A 19,896-nucleotide genomic window follows, 5' to 3' on the forward strand; every position below is an offset into this window, starting at 1 on the left:
GCAGAGAAAAAAGTTGAAGGAAGGCATATGAAGAAACCTTGATCTTAGTCATATAAGAGTCAAGACTGATGGACTGCAAAGGGATCAAGTAAAAATGAGGAGTCAGAGATTGAGGTCCACAAGAAAGGTTTAAAACAGTCACTGAAGTGAGAACAGAGCAGCATTGAGGATCCTTAGAAGAGAGTTCAACTGATTGTTTCAGGTAAAGGGAAAGAGATAAAGAATTTATGTACCATGTCCTGAACTTCAAGAGTTTTGTAATTTGTTTGTTTTTTGTGTGTGTTTTTCTCTCTCCTCGGAATCTTCAAGAGCTTGTTCTTTCTTCTAAGGCCTATACCAGACTTCCAATGAAAATAATGCAGGAGAACACTCTTGCCTCTGTATTGCAAATTTCTGGTTCCCTACAAGACTCAGAAAGGCAATGGTATTAGCTTTTTGATCAAACTTCCTGTAGTTTCTATTGATGCATAACATATTAGCACAAATTCAATGACTTAAAACAACATATCTATCATCTCACAGTTTCTCTGGGTTAAGAACCTAGTCGCAGTTTCACTGGGTAGTCTGCTTCAGGCTCTATCACAAGGCTGCAGTCCAGGTGTCAGTCATGGGTAGGATCTCACTGGGAAAGTGTCTGTTTCCCAGGTCACATGGTTTTCGGAAGGATTCAGCTTCTAGCAGGTTATTGGACTGAGGGCCTCAGCTACTTGGTAGCTGTTAGTGAGAGGCCACCCTCAATTCATCTCAGTGTGAGTCCCTCCATATGGCAGTTTACATCAACAAAGCCAACAATAGAGAGAGTCTGCTAACAAGATGAAAGTTAAACTCTTACATAACATAATCACATAAATGACCTCCCATCACCTTTGCTGTATTCTACTGATAGATGTAAGTCATGGGTCCTGCCCACACACAAGGGGATTAAATTAAACAAAGGTGTGGCTACCAAGAGGTGGGAATAATTGGGCGCCATCCTAGAATATGTCCATCTTAGCTCCTCTATCTTAAAGGAGTAGTAGCAAAGTGTGGCGGAAAAGTGACCTAAAGCACCATCAAGAAAAAGAAACTAGAGTTATACAGGCATTTGAATTGTGCATTAGCACTTCACATCCATGGGAAACAAAGTGAGAGAAAAGTACACATGAGGACAGCAACTGATTTCATTTCAAACATTTGTATATTGACAGAAATGTAACTAATAAGGTTTATTCTGGAGCTGGATATCAGTTTATAAGAGTAATTCAAGTTCAGAAAATCATAAATTTTACCATTTTTACCTATCTATTCTTCACGAGGAATAGATATCTATCCTGTAAGCAAAAGAAATGTGATGATGGACAATGATAGCAAGAACCAAACTTTAAAATGTAATACTTTATCACTTGTCTAGCATAAAAGATATCCATTGAATTCAGTTGGAAACCTGCATTTAGATGCTGGGTGAAAATATAAGCTAAAACACAGAAGTGAGTGTGGAACATATTGGTGTCAGCAGTTTAACATGCATACTCGTTTAATCCTTAGTGCTTATATAATCTTTCTCAGATCTTCACGGTGCTATTTTTCTAAACTACAGTGATAGCCATCTCTATAGACCAACGGTTTCATAAAAGAACAATATAAATTGTTTTTCTCCTCAACCCCGACTCCTACCAGCTTCTTCCTAGTATGTCACAGTCAACAAAAATCTTAGGTAAATACTTTCAGCCAAAGAGAAAAAAACTTTCAAAAAAATATCTATAAAGCGCTCTATAAATCAATAAAAAAGAGAAACAAGCAAGAAGGAGGAAAAAAAGTAGGAAAGGCTATAAATGGGCAATTCAAAGGAAAAGAAATGTAGCTTGGGCAAGGAACACCCAAAAAGAGATTGAAAAAATTCAATCTCAGTAGTAATTAGTGATATAAATTACTAGAGGCAACAATTTCCAACTATTATTTAGCAAATATATTCATCATATCCAGTATTGGCAAGTATGTGGGGAAGATGGTATTTTTCTATACCATGGAAGAGCAATTTGGCAAGGTTTAAATGTTCAAGCCTAATTGACACAGCTATTGTACTTCTTGAAGTCTATCCTGATACATTTACAAATAAACACACACACATTTTATAGCAGCATTTCTTCTTAAAGTTAAAATCTGGAAACCACTCAAGTGTTCTTCAATAATAAAATATTACACAGATTATTGTACAGCTGCAAATGGAATGCAATGTAGCGTTTCAATAGAATGAGGTAGCTCTCGCTCTCTCTCTCTCTCTCTCTCTCTCTCTCTCTCTATATATATATATATATATATAAAATATATAATGGCAGAAATATTCTAGAACGTATTAAAATAAGTCACAAAACAATGTGTATAATGTGTACAGTAAAATACTATTTATTTTAGAAAACAACTATATATGTATGTGTGTTTGTATATAATATATAACAATAAATTTATAGGAAAAGTACGGAGAGAGACACTGTATGCTTATATGGCTAATTATACTAGCGAAGTTGATTCTGAGATGGGGCGACTGGAGGGAAGGATGAGCTGAAGGTATAATTTATTGTTTTGTGTATATCAGAGTGCTTGCATTTTTAACAGGCAGATACCCATGTATTACATATAATATTTAAGAAAAGTGTATGTTAAAAAATAATTTCATAGTGACATGCAGAGAAAACTGAAACCTAGACATTTTTCAGATGAGTAGCTAGTTCTGTCTTGCTGGCTAGAGTAAGCCAATCTTCTCTATCCTTACTGATCTGCTCAATTAGAGCGCGAGGCCACAGTAAGAGGAAGGGAGGTTTGCTGTCTACGTGTATCACATAGTAGGAATTATTGTTTGTAGGCACCAACAAGGAGAATGGAACTGAATCCTAAGAGGTGCATGAGGCTGGATCTGTATGATTTATTATTCAGTTAAAACCTCTAAAGAGGGAAATAAGACCTCGTTGTCAACTCTGATTTATATTCTCTGATTTTGCAATTCAATGAGCGAGTCAGGTGGGTATTGCCGAAAACTGGTTATGGATTTCACCCAAAGACATACAATTGTATTTGTATTCAAAGTTTCAGCTTCATTCGCTTTGTATGATTTTATTTTTAGCTCTTTTCTTTTATTTAATTTTTATTTATGTATTTTTTTCACCCACTCAGGCCAGAATAACAGGAGGTAGCTGCTTAATTTTTAAGCCATTTTTCATGCATCCCTTGCATTCAATTTGGGCTTCTCCTGCACTGCTCTAGAAATAGGTGAGCTGTTTGCAATTCCCACACCTCCCAACACCAGATCTATGCTGAGCTGCTAAGCCACTGTCAGTCTCATCCAGGAGGTAAATTTTACTCTCTACAACTGGAAACAATGGAGATAAAGTTCAGAACAAATTGACTTTAGTTCTAATTTAGGCTTTGCTTCTATTTAGGAAATGGGATAATTCAGAGCTCTGTTGGAATTATGCTGGCCGTAGGGAGGGCAGAGATTTCGTCACCATCAGCATCAGCACTAATGCTCTATCTCTCTGAAAGGAGTATTGAGATAGGACCTGGAATTTAGAAGGATGCACTGGTAAAACCTAGACACCTATGTCTCCTCAAGAAATAGGCTCCCACAAAATGTACTGAACCATGTAAATATTCATATCCTTTACCAGTAATTCTATTCTGTAAATCCCCTCAAGCAAAGAAAACAAAGTGCAAAGGCATTATGCACTGTGATGACCGTCGGGCAGTATTTATAATAAAAAAAGAAAAAAGAAAACCGAAAACCACTAAACTCTCCAATAGCAGGATGATGATTTCATAAAATGTTCATTTTCAGTTTTACAGTGCTAAAAAGAGATTAAAATGAGTGGTAATGAAAAAGATTTAGCAACATGAAAAATATTATATCATTAGTGAGAAAGGAAGATGCAAATTAGTATATACACTGTGATTAAAGCACTGCAAAATATATGCATGGGAAATAGACCGAGAAGAAATAAAATAATGTGCTAAGAGGAAAAAGGGAAAAAGAAAACACCATAATCTTATTTTTTCTAATTTTTATAGTATGCCTATACTTTTTTATTGAAAACATTTATAAACTAATTAAGGCACATTTTTAAAAATGTTTAGTTCCTTTTAAGCAAGCAGGAACTGGAGTAAGGGTCATGTATTCTTATATGAAATCTGTATGTCTCTACAGTCCCTTCTCCCTGCTCTTTTCCCCAATGCGTGCGTACACACACACACACACACACACACACACACACACACACTTCTCCATGAACAAGAAGATAGGTGCTGCCGGCATGCATGTGTCTTTCTAGTCAATGGTGTGTCTCTAGCAAGTGCACATGGGGTTGGGAGACCTGTCTCTTCCATATTCCTTCCTTCAAAAACAATCATGTCTCAGAGCATTACTTTTCCTGGCAAAATCCAGCATTATAAACATCTGAGGAGGCATAATCAATATACGTTTACACTCCAAACAAATAGAAAAGGGGACCAGCCCAGGCATTTTCTTATCAGCAGGTCTTGAATCATTTATCAACAAGCATGAGATTGATGATGAGATTATAGAGATTAATCCATTGTTTTCAAGGTTTCTCAAATGCTCCCAAAAGGTAATCATTTGCCGTTTTACATTTTTAGTGAGGAAGATGCTATGCCACCACCCCACACACACACACACATACACACACTCCCAATCCAAGTTTTCTGAATAACTTGAGTTACTGAATGATTAATAGAGGCTCTCCCAAGCTTTTAATAAAAAATAAAAGCAGTAACACCAACTAAAAACTAAAAATTTCCTACTGTGACCAGTAGTGTGTGAATATTTAACTGCCCTTATCTTCTTCCATCCTTACATCAATTATGAGTGAATTATTTTATAAAACTGATTTTATTGATGAGAACACTGAGATTTAGAGACTATTTCTGCAAGTTCCCATAGCTGTTAAATGGCATATATGTGATTCATATGAACCCACAGCTCAGAATCATTACCATTGCCCTAACTGCTTCCCACTCCCATTAAGTAATGCTGCTTATCAGAGCTGCAGTGTATAGTTGGGCAGGTTGTACACTGCACAACTCTAGAGAGCATTATTTACTTTGTAATCTATGAGAATGATACTCCTAAAAGTTGGGCAGCACACAGCCTACACAATCTTATGTGTTACGTACATAATCTCTTTGGATGCATCTCTCCATCATCGCTTATCTGCTCAGTCCATCACTTTCAAAGACTTTTCTCCAATTAAATCAGTGCACACCATGCTTTTCTTCCAAGAGATCAATTGACATAGATAAAATAAAATGCAATCTGGTTGAGGTCACAAAACTAGCACAAGTGAATTTTGAAGTCTTGGTCACCAGAGAGTCTCGTATGTATCTTTAGTAGCATCTCAATCAGCCAGCCCAGTATTGGGCAAAGAACAACAACTTAATAAATGCACATTAACTGATTATATGATTTTCTAGGACAACTAAAATAAATTACATAAAAAGATCTTTAAGAGGAGTGTTATGCAGGGTCTCTGATCCCGCTCCCCGCACCAGAATGCAGGATATGGTGAGGCCAAAAAGGAACAAAAATGGAGCCATAGATAGGGGAATCATACCACTATATTCTCCCTGGTGGCTGATCAAGACAAAAAAGCAAACTTCCGCCAGTACCCCAACAAAGATTCTTCCTGCACCCTAGTCTTGCTGGCGGCCGGGCAAGACACAGGAAGTAGGATCAACACGATCCACAATGTAATCTGCTTGCTAACCGCACTTGTTAGCCACAATCCCCAGTCCACTTCTCTGCCAACCAACCAACCCTCTAGCGTAGCCACGGCAGTTGTATTAGTGGCTAATGGCTAACCGGTAACAGCTGATGGCCATGCAGCCACAGCGGATGGCCATCTAATAACCGAGCCAGCACCTTTCCACGTGAGGCCGAGAGCCTGGAAACTGCTCTCGAGGACTCCATCCCCACAAGGAGATTAGGAAATATTTTGTAATTGGTGTTAAACATATTTCAGACTATAAATTGGAATACAGGATAGTAGGTGTTTGCCTTGCAAATGAGCAAGCGCAGCTACCCAGTATGTGTCTTGATGAAAATTTAAACTAAAGTTCATTTGCTCCAGGTCTATAGTGAAGCAGAAATGACATGATTTGCACTGGTATGAATATTCAATTTTGCGATCTCCTGGCCCAACCACAATGTAAATTACTGACAGTTTTAGAAATGATTTAAGAGTATGATTATCAAATACAGTAATAAGAATAAAAATAAGACTGCAAATCCTGCTTGCTGTTTTCCTATAGTCACTTTCTATTTGCAGACCTCTGCCCAATTTGATGTATCTGCAAATGTGATTCCCCATACACAGGTAGCAACACTATGATTCAGAGCTAGAGGTGATTTGTTCAAGGGGGAGAACACTGTAATTCAGCCCTTTGCAAATCCTAAGCAGTTTTTTGAAGAGAAAAGAAATGAGAGTTTTACACATCTGGGTTCTAGAGTTTTCTCTTAGCCCAGTGGCCTATGCTAAGCCAGTTTCGGGAATAACAGAATACACTGAGTTCTTAATAACTACTGCAGAGAAATGAAAAATAAATCTTTTGTTGTATGTATCACTATTCATACATACACACACATACAAGCACACAGTCACATGCAAACTCATTAAAATAAAAGCAGAGTAGTTAAGATTTATCAGCCAATAAATACAGACTTCCAACTAGCTACTTACTTCATTTAAGAAAATAAATGAATGTAAATCTATGCATTTATCTCTAGAACATGAGCACTGCATTTCAGACACTAGATGCCATGCTAGAGGCCAAGAAGAGAAGGGCGGGTGAAGACAGAAGACCAGGTCACAACTCTACAAAATTAATTTCCCTGCAGCAAACTAGAACTTGCTTAAAGAGCTGTGTGGAAGGTTTGCTCTTCCTAGGAGCAGGTGAATAAGCAAAGCCTGCTTCCTCGGTTTCCATAACTTTCCTGCTGCTCAGAGCAGTAAGGCTGTTAACAGAGGAAAAACTTCCTTGAATTAGCGTGAATCATTTCTTTGGAGATAGTGTCACAACCAGTAATTTTCAGATCAATTTACATGATATTATACTTACATTGTGCAGCTTTTCATTGCTCCTCCACCTGACTGCACTAATAACTTGGGTCCTTCCAATCAGAAGTTTGCGTTTTCTCAGAGCTCATGTGTCCAATGGATATATATTGAGACAGCCTGTGGAGTCAAATGCTTAATCATTCTCTTACCACAGTTAACAGTCTCTTGTTGAGAGTCTTTACCTCAGAGTTGGGGCATAAGTTTCAGATGGAAACAAACCCAGGCTTTTCATACTGCCTTAAGTTTACCTCCAGGTTCCCCATATGAGGTCATCGTATGCCAGCTGACCCTCATAATCAACATTTCTTCCATGAACCTCTACCCCAACCTTGTCATATAGGCAGGAGATGTGATGACTAACACCGTTAGGCCTTTTTTAGGCTTTTCTGTTTGAAACAGCTGTGGAAACTAAGGAGCCAACGCATCAATGGAAAATGTCTATTTTACTGCTTAAAATTGAGGTTTCGTTCATTAACTTATTTATTCATTGAACAGATATTAAGACTATTTTACTGGGCTCTATGCTAACTCTTGGGGGTGGGGAGAAAATGACACTGTGTTCTCCCTCAGGAAGGGATAATGTAAAGAAGACATGATCAATGATCAAGATTAACGCAAGAAGCGTTTAAGAACAGGCAATGCAGTGTGGCCATGGCGCAAAGGCAGCCATCGTTTATGGAATTCCTGCTATTGCGTTCCAACTGTCCTTTCCATGTTATTTTTTCTTCAAAATAAAATATATATGTAGATATGATTTCTATGTTATACACGGGAACAAAAGTAAATTTTCTAACATTGCACATCTAATAAATGCCAGAAATGGTATCCAAATATAAAATATATTACTCTAATACCATTGCAATTCCCTGATTTTGTGCCATCCCCCAATTTAAGTGGCATATTATTATTCTTCACCATCATTTCTTCCCTGACACATCATTATTCCCTTTCTGGTTATTTGTTGAAGCTTTTCCAGTTAAGGTGATTCTGGTTAGGGCTAGGAGGCAGGGTCAAAGTGAGAAGAGGTAGAGGAGAATAAAGCCCGAAGAATGAGGTATAGACCTAAAACTAACCCTGAACTTTCAGTGTTTATTTTTAATGGTCTCCAGATCATTAGTCTCACAGTGAAAAAATATTTATTTTTACATGTCTTCTTTAGTACTGTGCTCATCCATCCCATACTTGTGCCTTTCTGGGAATATATCAGCTAGCTATTGCCACAAACCTTTCTAAAACTTAGAGGCTTTAAATGATAAGCAGTTGCTTAAGTTAACCCTTTTTGGGTCAGTGATTTAGGCTGGGCTCAACTGGGCTCCCCGACATGTTCAAAAGTTTGCCGAGGGTCAGCTGGCATAGGATGACCTCATCCAGGATGTCAGGGATAACTTGTGACTCATCCTTCAACAAGCTGACCCCATTTGGTCTCCTGGCTATGGTAGAGGAGATAAGCAAAAGAAAAAATGTACAAGCACTTTTTCAAGGCCCTGTTTGCACTGCAACTACTAACATCTTATTGGTCAAAGTCACGTAGCCAAACTCAAATCAAGAGGTGGAGAAAAACTTTGCCTCTTGACAGAAGGAACTACAAAGTCACACTGCAAATGGGCATGGATGCAAAGAGGAGAGATCTGGGGCCACTAAAACAATCCACGTACACTTAGGAGGAAACAAGTGAATTTCTGACTAGATGGGTGCAGGTTTCCTAGGTTTTATGCACTGGTTTAACAGAGTAAACATTCTTTTTCTGTGCGCAAACAGAGCAGATTAAAAAGAAACTTAAAGAGAATACAGTGTACTCTGTCATTCTATGGATCATCTTCTCCTTAAAGTTCCCTACCAAAGTTCAGATTTAGGGGAGATCCAAGATGGTAGAGTAAATGAACACTGTGCCTGCTTCCTTCCGTGAACAAATTAAAATTACAACTAAATTATAGAACAATCAACCTGGAGAATCATCTGAAGTCTAACTGAACAGAAATTTTAGAACTAATGATATAAAGAAGATGGCATGTCGAGACTGGTGGGAGGGGCAGAGACACGAAACTGGCTAACCCCAAATCTCTGTGTGGCGGTTGAGAACCAGGTGGGATATCTCAGCTACAGAAGCTCCACCCAGAGGAGTGAGGGACCCCAGCCCCACAACAGCTTCCCTAGCCCATGGTACTGGTGTCAAGAAGAGAAGCCCCCACAACATCCAGCTGTGAAAAACAGTGGAGATTCTGACCATCCTGGTGGGTCGGAAAAAGGCAGGAAATCCACGTGTCCTCTTCAACAGCCTGCGAACAGACTTTTTCACTCCCAGGCACTCACCTTGGGCTCCAGCGGAGGGACAGTAACTAGAGAGATGTTGGAGACATATGGTGTTGACTGAGTAACAACCAATTGGTTGTTATTGTGGGCAGCAGAACAGTCGGCATTTTCCCCCTGTGAGGTCGTCTTCCTGAGCAGCCAGCAGGTGGGTCTCATCTTTCCTACATTGAGCCCTCCCCCTATGCTTATGGCCAAATCTGAATCTGATTGGCCAGGTGAGTTCCACAGCTTCACTCTGCTGACTCAATGGGACTCCACCCACCCAATGCCAGAGGCACTTTTCTCCAAAAGCAGCCAGCCCCATTTACATTGCACTCTTTCTTGGAAAACTATCAGAGTCCCACAAACCCCAAGCAGGCAGAAACTGGCCTTGGTGTGCTCTAAGACGTTTGCTGAGTAGCTCCAGACTCAGCGCTGGCACCCAACCAGAATTTACATTAAGCTGGTGACCACAACTCTTTCCATTCTAGTGACTCCCTGAGACCATGCCTCACCCGACTTGCATACCTCATGAGGCTTTATCAGTGGCTGAACCTTAAGTGAGCTGGCAGGTGGCAACAGCTCTCAGTGTGTCCTGACATTTTGCAAAGCTACCTCAGCCCTGGTACAGGTAGCAGACATCATCAGTTTACAGTGTGGCTTTTTCCATGTGTCTCCAGTATTAGCACAGGAAGTGAACAACCACGGGTCACTTTGTAGTTTTTACCAGGTAGTCCCCAGCTGGTCACAGGCAGTGAGTGACCTAGGCCTGCACCAAAGTCCCTTCTGAGAGGCCCCAGAACCAACATTCTTGGAAGTTGGCTTCAGACCACAGCAGAGCACTGTCCCACAAGTGGCACACACAAAGGGCAGTCTCAACAAGCACCAGAGCTCACTGGGTCAAATCCCACTCAGTGGAGTAAGTGCCCCACACAGCAGCCTATAAGCTGTGGATGTGGCCAAATCCTAAGAGTCAATCTACCCACTTACGTGTCAATAACAACCAAGCCTCAGCTACAACAGGAGGGCACACACAACCCACACAAGGGACACTCCTGGAGCAGGTGACCAGGGAGACTGTCCCACTGGGCCCCACAGGGCACCTACTACATAAAGTCACCTGGCCATGACTGGGGGATGTAGCAGATCTTCCTAATATATAGAAGCAGAGAGGCAGCGAAAATGAGGAAACAAAGAAATACACTTCAAATGAAAGAACAGGAGAAAACTCCAGAATAAGGACTAAACAAAATGAAGGCTAGCAACCTACCAGAAAGAGAGTTCAAAGCAATGGTTATAAGGATGCTCAAGAAACTTAGTGAGAACTTCAACAAAGAGATAGCAAGCATAAAAAAGGACATAGATATCATTAAAAAGAACCATTCAGATGTGAATAATACAATAACAAAAATGGAGAATTTACTAGAAGGAATCACCAGATTAGATGAAGCAGAAGATTGATTTGGAAGGCAAGGTAGCAGAAAACACCCAACCAGAACAGCAAAAAGAAAAAGGAATCCAAAAAAATAAAGATAGTTTAAGACCTCTGGGAAAACATCAAGCATAACAACATTCACATCATAAGGGTACTAGAAGAAGAAGAAAGAAAGAAAGGGGTTGAGAACCTATTTGAAGAAATCATGATTGAAACTTTCTGAACCTGACAAAGGAAATAGACATACAAGTCCAGAAAGCACAAAGAGTTCCAAACAAGTTGAACCCAAACAGGCCCACACCAAAACACATTATAATCAGAATGGCAAAAGTTAAAGACAAAGAGAGAATCCTAAAACCAGCAAGAGAAAGGCAACTAGTAACTTATAAGGAAACGCCCATAAGGTTGTCAGCTGATTTCTCAACAGAAATTTTGCAGGCCAGAAGGGATTGGCAGGAAATATTCAATGTGATGAAAAGCAAGGACCTACAAACAAGATTACTCTACCCAACAAAACTATCATTAAGAATTGAAGGACAAATAGCTTCCCAGATAAGAAAAAGATAAAGGAATTCATCATCAGCAAACCAGTATTACAAGGAATGTTAGAGGGCCTTCTTTAAGTGAAAAAAAGAAAAAGAAAAAAGAATAAAGAAAAGGAGATCAACATTATGAATAATAAAATGGCAATAGCTACATATCTATCAATAATTACTTTCAATGTAAATGGATTAAATGCTCCATTCAAAAGACATAGGATGGCTGAATGGATAAGAAAACAAGACCCTTACATATGCTGCCTACAAGATACTTCAGATTGAGAGGCACACACAAATGGAGTATAAAGGACAGAAAAAGATATTTCATGAAAAAGGAAATTAAAAAAAAAAACAAAAAAAAACTGGGGTAGCAATACTTATACCAGACAAAATAGACTTTAAAACAAAGGCTATAACACGAGACAAAGAATGATCTAGTAATTCCACTTCAGGATATTTATCCAAAGAAACCCAAATGCTACTTTGAGGGGTCATGCACATCCATATGTTCATTGCAGCATTGTTCACAAAGACCAAGATGTGAAGTCAGCGTGGGTGTCTATAAATGGAAGAATGGATAAAGAGAAGATGGTACATATATACAATGGAATATTGCTCAGCCATGGAAGGGAATGTGTTCTTGCCATCTGCGGCAGCATAGATGGACCTGAAGGGTACTGTGCTGAGTGGAGTATGTCAGACAGAGAAAGACAGATGCAATATGATTTCACTTAAATGTGGACTCTAAGAACAAAACCCACAAAGTAGAAACAAAGTCATAGATACAGAAAACATTTCGATGGTTGCCAGATGGGAGGGAGTTGGGGGTGTGGGTGAAAAAAGTGGAAGGAATTAAGAAGTACAAATGGGTTGTAGCAAAGTAGTTAAGGGGATGTAGGGGACAGCATAAGGAATATAGTCAATAATACTGCAATACCTATGTATGATGTCAGATGTGTTGGGGTGATAGATGGGAGGAGTGGGGGCAGAGTGAAAAGGTTGAAAGGATTAAAAGTACAAATTGGTAGTTGCAAAATAGTCATGGGGATTAAAGCATAGGGAATATAGTTAATGCTCTGGTAATAACTATGTATAGTGCCAGGTGAGTACTACACTAGTTAGGGTAGTACTCACCTGGCACTATACATAGTTATTGTATTATTTAAGAAGTATAATCACTTCTTAAATTATATAAATGTCTAACCACTGAAATTAATACAAAATACCTGAAATTAACATACACCTGAAATTAATATAAAATAGTATTGAATGTCAACTGTAATTGAAAACTTAAAAAAGGGTGGGGGAATAAGAGTTCCAAATTTTCAGATATAAAACAAATAAGTCATGGGGATGTAATGTACAGCACGGGGAATATAGTCAATATTGTGATAGCATAGTATGGGGTCACATGGTTGCCGGATTTATCACAGTGATCACTTCTTTAGGTACAAAAATGTTGAATAACTATGATGTATACCTGAAACTAATATAATGTTGTATGTTAGCTATATTTTACTAAAAATATTTTTTTAAAAAACAAGTAAAGCAAAGTTCAGATTTATTATCATAAAATCACTATTATCTCCCCTGCCCAAGAAGTTAAACCAAAGGTTCAGTAACCAAACTTTTGAGATTCTTTAAATACAATGTCTCTTACAGAATAACATAATTATAAATAAATAACACATAAGTATAATAAATATATAATATAAATAAATATTATTATAATTATTTATTAAATAATTTATTGCAATTTATTAAATCATTAATATATGTCAACCTCTACATTAAGTAACATTTTCTCATTTACTGAGGTATACATTATTACCCCAGTTTTGTAGATGAAGAAACTAAAGCTAAGTTTGAACTCAAGTCAGTCTAATTCCAAAGTACCTCCTCTAGTCAACGTGCTTTCTTTTTACTCTTGACTCACATTTCCTCACATTAAGATATGGGCAATTTCATCCTTTTTTTCTTTATTTTGCCTTTCGCTCTTCTAATCCATCTCACATAACAACTCCCAGATTGACGTGAGACAAGTGCTATTTCTGGCAATTACTCTCCTGCTTTCGATACAAGAATGGTTCCCCTATGGCTCACTTCTAAATTTAACAAGGCATTTTTGGTTTCTTCTGAAAAGAAGGTATCTTATCTACCAATCTCTCCTGTTCTATGCTCCAAACTGAATAATATCCATTAGGGTTTTGTTTTACTCCATACCAGCCAGCATTCAGTCGGGGTTTTTCTTGAATTTCTCTTTGCCCATATTCTTTCTCCTAGGGATGCATCCTCTAGCAAAGTCCTACCCATCTTTCAAGGTATATTTTACAAGGAATGTTCTGGTACAGTTTTATAGTGTCGACTCACCATCTCTCATAGAAAATCAGTTTGAACATTGGCTAGAAGCATTCACTGAGTGCTGATAAATAGCCCAGGTTGAGAATGTTTCAGTCCATGTAAGGAACTGAACACTGCTATTCCTCTACAAAGCGTTAAAAAATAAATAAAAAATAGGACAAAAGAAAAGTTCCATGAATCATCTCTGCATAAGTAATTGGATTTGGCAAAACAGATTTGTGGTTTTTTTCTTTGAAATGTCTCTCTATTCAAACATATAGGGCCCAGCAGTCTGTCACCCTTTTCCAAAAATGAGTTGACAGGAAAGAAAAGAGTCAAAGGAAGTCTCTAATGGGGTACCAAATTAGTACATGGAAGAAACAAACATGTCCTGCTCATTATGAATTGTTAATGGCCTGTTTACGGCTGAAGCTGTCACAGAAAACAAGAGAGTCTGGTAAGTCAATAATTTATTTTGGGCTGTGGAATTAATTAGGAAGACAATTAAATAATTGTGGGAAAGCAAAAAATATGTTTGCATGTTTTGTTTTTAGAACTCAGTGGTGGTTTAGATGGGGTTTGGATATGGCATGAAAAGGAAAAAGAAGTTAGAAGCAGAAAGGGAGTAAGCTTTCTATGTGTTTCTTTATTATAAGATGTTGATAAAGAAATTTCTTCAAAGACATTTCAGGCAAACAGCAGGCAGCAGGCAGCTGCATTAAACCCTATGAATATTTGAATGCTTTTACATTTCATGTGAGAACAGGTGGGTAAATATGCTGTGGCCCAGGTTTATTTCTGCTCCAGTTTCAGGTTATACAATGAATAAGTGATCCTTCACTTTCCAATCTACCATGTGAACATCAACAGTGGATCCAAATGAAAAGTAATACTATTATGAGTATATTTTAAAGCAACTGTTTATATAGACGTCAAGTCACTTCCTAGGCTTTTTAAGGAATAAGAAATAAGATTCTTATTCAACAGAAATAAGAATCTATAATTTTCCAAGCTGAAATTTTACTTGTATAACTGTCATATTTGTATCAATGAAGCGACTTCCATGCCTTAGTATTATCCTGTATCAATAAAGAAAATGTTTGGTGAACTGGTTACAGGAAATAATTCTTTCCAACAAGTAGTGCTGTTGAGATTGGACTGAGGTATGCTCTGTACGGACAATAATAGAAGTCTGCAAGGCAAGGCTTAGGTTCTTTCCACATGTGTCTACCAGTAGACTTGCCCCTCTGTCCTTTATATTCCCTGCTAGGGAAAAAAAAAATCATCATGCTGAAAACAACTATAAAAACCATTTTATAAAAACTCTGGTACTTGGAAAGGGAAATAAAAAAATGGATTACATGATGGACACATTTTTTTTTTTCTTTTGTAAAATCACTGCAGAGAAATCTACAGGCACAAGAAACAAAATTTTGAAAAATTGCATTATATTCTAGAAAGCTTAACAATCTAACGCTTACAAGATTTCTTTCCCTTGCTAAAAAAGATTCTTCATCCTGGTTTCTCACTGCTCTTATGGAGAATCCAGAAAAACAAACCAGCCTTAAAAAGTGATATGATGATAATGATGGTGGTTTTTACATTTTTTATCTACAGAAGTGTCTGAATCATGTCTCATCATCGTCATCATCATCATCATCATCATCATCATCATCATCTTGGAAGGAAATCTTAGACTTTCCTGTTGCTGCCTTCATCTGCCACCAGCCAGGCCCAAGAAGAGAAAATGTCCCCAGTCCATAGTATAAGCACTCACAAGAGGAACTCAGGACTTGAGCACTAGAAGAAAACCATGGAAACAGTGAAGTTACCAGAAGAGAAACTCAATTCTTCAAACTGATCTGGTGCTTCTTACCTATTTCTGAAGAACACAGTAGGGATGAGGCTGGCATGGAGGGAAACTGCAGCTTAAGGGCAAGGCAAGAGCTTTGATTTCTGAAAAAATTCAGGTTGGGACTCCCTCACTCGCAGAAGTTGGCAACTGGGAAGATGAGAACTAAGCCTACTACGTAGTAGTAGTAGGGATCCAGAAACCCCCGCTGTGAGGAGGAGGAAGAAGGGTGTAGGGGCTAGGAACCCACAAGGTTGTAGAGGGACCTTGGCCCATCCTGAAACTTTAGCACTTTTGGACCAATCCCTTGTCTGTTTTACAACACATATACACACAATGTAATTACAGATACAAATCTTTCTCATTTGGCTGGGAGATAGAATAATATATCTCATAAATTACGACTGGATTATTCCCATTATTATCTACACAAGTTGAGGAAACAAATACTTGCTGAAAAAAGTCAATAGTTGGTTGCCTCTTTAATTTGTTGGTCGTTTCTTTTGCTGTGCAGAAGCTTTTTAGTTTGATATACTCCCATTCATTTAGTTTAACTTTTACTTCCCTTGTCTTTGGGGTGAAATTTATAAAATGCTCTTTGAACCCAAGGTCCATAAGTTTAGTACCTATGTTTTCTTCTATGCAGTTTATTGTTTCAGGTCTTATGTTTAGGTCTTTGATCATTTTGAGTTAATTTTGGTACATGGTGACAGATAGCAGTCCAATTTCATTCTTTTGCATGTTGCTTTCCAATTACTCCAGCGCCTTTTATTGAAGACGCTGTCTTTTCTCCACTGTATGTTTTTGGCTTCTTTGTCAAAAATCTGAAAACATTTATTTGTAAAGATATGTGTGCTCCAATGTTCATTGCAGTTTTATTTACAGTAGCCAAGACATGGAAACAACGTGTCCTTCAATAGATGAATAGATAAAGAAGATGTGGTATATATACATAATGGAATACTATTCTGCCACAAGAAAAGATGAAATAGTAAGTACCATTTACGACAACATGGATGGATCTTGAGATTATTCTGCTGAGCAAAATAAGTCAGACAGAAAAAGTCAAGAACCATATGATTTCACTGATATGTGGTATATAAAACTGAAAGCAACAAAACAATAGGACAAAACGAAGAAACAAAAATTCATAGACACAGGCAATAGTTTAGTGGTTACCAGAATGTAAGGGGAAAGGGGGAGAGTAGAAGAGGGTAGAGGGGGTCAAATATATGGTGACAGAAGGAGAACTGACTCTGGGTGATGAACACACAATGGGATTTATAGATGATGTAATACAGAATTGTACACCTGAAATCTATGTAACTTTACTAACAATTGTCACCCCAATAAACTTAAAAAAAAAAGTCAAGATCAGAGAAAAACAATAAGGAGCTATTTTCTGAGTTCGTTCTTTGTCAGCCTTCCATCGGGAAATGGGATGAAGAAGAAACGTTTCCACAAGGCCAGCTGGCTGGTGAGTGCTTCCTCTAAGCACTGGAAATATTAGAGCTCTCAACAGGGATCAGATCAACTGGAAGCTACCCAACAACACACGATTTAGAATTTCACTTGCCTAAAGTTACTGGACTGGATAATCTTTCAAATTCCCTGTAGGCTTTGCTTCACCAAAGTTGTGTAGTTTGGAACCCAGCATGTCCTTAGGCCTGCTCCATCTATGCGGAAGCTGGGTCAATTCAGCAGAGCTTACAGCTGTAGTTCTCTAAGCTGGGAGCTCTTGAAAGTTTACCAGCTGATGGATGCTTGTCTGTGACTTAAGTTAACACCAGTCTTTTCTGAGAAGCCTAACAATTATTTTATTTTTGCTTTGAAAAGTCTTTTCTTTATTAAAAAAAATCTTTTGATAGGATACTCTAAGATATTCATTGTTATTTTTCAAGAGTCCATATTTAATAATTACAAAATGGCAGCATTATTTTAGCACTCTTATCATTTTCATTTTCTTTCTTTTTTTTTTCTTTTTTTCTTTTTTTTAATGCATTTGGTCTGCAAAAGCTCTAAAATTAGGAGCGACGTTGTAGGAAGATTTCTTTGGTTTTTCTGACTTACAAAGGGAACAGAGATTTTCATTCATACATTCATTCAATAAATATTTACTGATGATTCACTATATGCCAAGCACTGTTCTAGACCTTTGAGATCTATCAGTTACCAAAATATCAGATAAAAAATCTGTTCCCATGGATCTTATCTTCTTCTTGGGAAGAGATAGAAAATAAACAACAAATATAATAAATAAGTAATTTGGTTGTAGAGTACAGGTACAAATGTCTTAAACAAAAGGCTATTGCACCTGAATTCAATTCATTTTGAAATCAGCATCTTCTTATGCCAGACTTTGCATTCTAGGCTCAATTGATTTAGGGGTAAATAAGGCAAAACTCAGTTCTTCATGATGTTCATTTTATAACACAGAAGATGAAATAAGATATTTCCCTTCCTAAATTATCAGCTCTTAGATTATAAGAACTATTAAACAGAATTTTTTAAACTTTGAAAGTTCCATAGGAGAGGTAGATCCTGGTTGTTAAAACTGTTGAAATGCACTTGTTTTATAGTCTCTGCACTTATAGCATCCATACTTCCCTTTTTCTTATTCCTGACTGTAAGCTTAGCCCCACACTTAGAACTTAGTCCTCTCATCTCACAATTCAAGCAGCTGACTTACCACAAAGAGTGGAGTGCTGTGAGCACTGAGATAGTGGGGACCTGACAGTACACACACCAACAAATTGCAGTGTGTGCACCATGAAGCTGCTCAGTGTAGTCCATGAGTGGGAGCGTTTCAAAACTTCACTTGGTTTTCAGAGACAATGAACAGGGCTCTGGATATGTGTACTAAGAACCATTAAAGAACCATTATGTGTATTAAGAACCAGTTAAAAGACTAAGTGAAGAATGTTGAGAAAACAAATGACCTCTCCTTGGATAAGGTTCCATTACCGAGTCAAGTTTTAGTAGGTACATAAACGGTTATGTTTTCCCCCAAAATTGCTGCACAGGTGGGAGATTACAGGGAGATGATGCAAATGAGCTGGTAGTTTAGAACAAATTAAAAAACAGTGTCAGATATTAACATGCAAAATGCCAATACTGCATATGTACAACAATAAGTGGAATATTGAATAGGATTTTTGTTTTTATTTGACTGCCAGTTATGTCATTGGGCATTTCACAAGCTGGGACAGGGGAGGAGAAAATGAAGAGATGCTATTCTAATTGTTGAACTCATAAGACCTGTCAGGTTCCTGCTTCCAGTGAAGGCAGATTATAAATTAGAAAGAAAAGTGACAAAACTGAAGGAGACCTTAACAAATGGAACTGGGAGAGAGCCAGATTTTGCATGCAATGGGTGCTTTGGGGAATAAAGCCTTCTGGCAGTTTGGTTGTGTTTATCCCAAAATGTTTGCAGGGAAAACAGAGTGCATTTGCATTTTGTAAGCAAATGATGATAATAATAGGTTTCTGAAAGATATAAATCAGGGAAGATTCAATAAAAACAGAAAATTTTGAATATGCATGTTTTGACCCTCCCCCACCCTCACAAGCAGAGGTTCCCAGTTTTTTCGGATTTGTGAATTCTATGTAGGGAAGGACCAGGTCCCCAGCTGGTTGCCAGGTTGGGTTTCTGGTTGAGGAACACAGCAGAGCTCTCTGCTGCACTTTGTAAGCACTGTCCTCCCCCTGTGCCCTCACTGGCCTCTCCATCACCTGCCTGGTCACAGTTTGGACATGTGGTGACTGGGTTGTTACACCCCCTTCTTCCCAGCTCCCATCACCAAGTCAAAGAACAGGGTTTGCCAGTCAATAAACTTCAGCTAGCTCTCAAACATGCTATGGTATATTATAACTGCTTTATAACAATTGGAATAAATAAAGCTTCTATTATTCCAGCCAAGTTGTTGATCAAATTTGATCAAAAAGACATAGAGGCACTTCTAAAAACTCTTTGACATAGATCAAGTGTTAAAAGTGGTTTGGTTCATTTATTCCTTAATAATACAAATATTTATTAAATGTGTAGTGCTACACGGGTGAACAATCTTTTTTTTTTTTTTTCTCTTTAAGGTGATTGTAATCATTCACAACTGCTTGAAAATAGTCCCTTTCCCAAAATGAATCTCCCAGATCTATATATTAGTCTTTGGTCAACTACAGTTTTATTCACAGATAATCTCCTCCCCACCCCTACATTAACGATCATCAGACATATTGAGATTCTAATCATTACACATGAGTCTCAGGACTTCCCACTGGGGTCAATCTATACAATAAGTTTCCTACAGCAAAAATTGAAGGAACGCATGAATGTGTCACTAC

This window comes from Rhinolophus sinicus, linkage group LG04 (assembly GCF_036562045.2).
Source record: "Rhinolophus sinicus isolate RSC01 linkage group LG04, ASM3656204v1, whole genome shotgun sequence".
In the NCBI taxonomy this organism is placed as follows: Eukaryota; Metazoa; Chordata; class Mammalia; order Chiroptera; family Rhinolophidae; genus Rhinolophus; species Rhinolophus sinicus.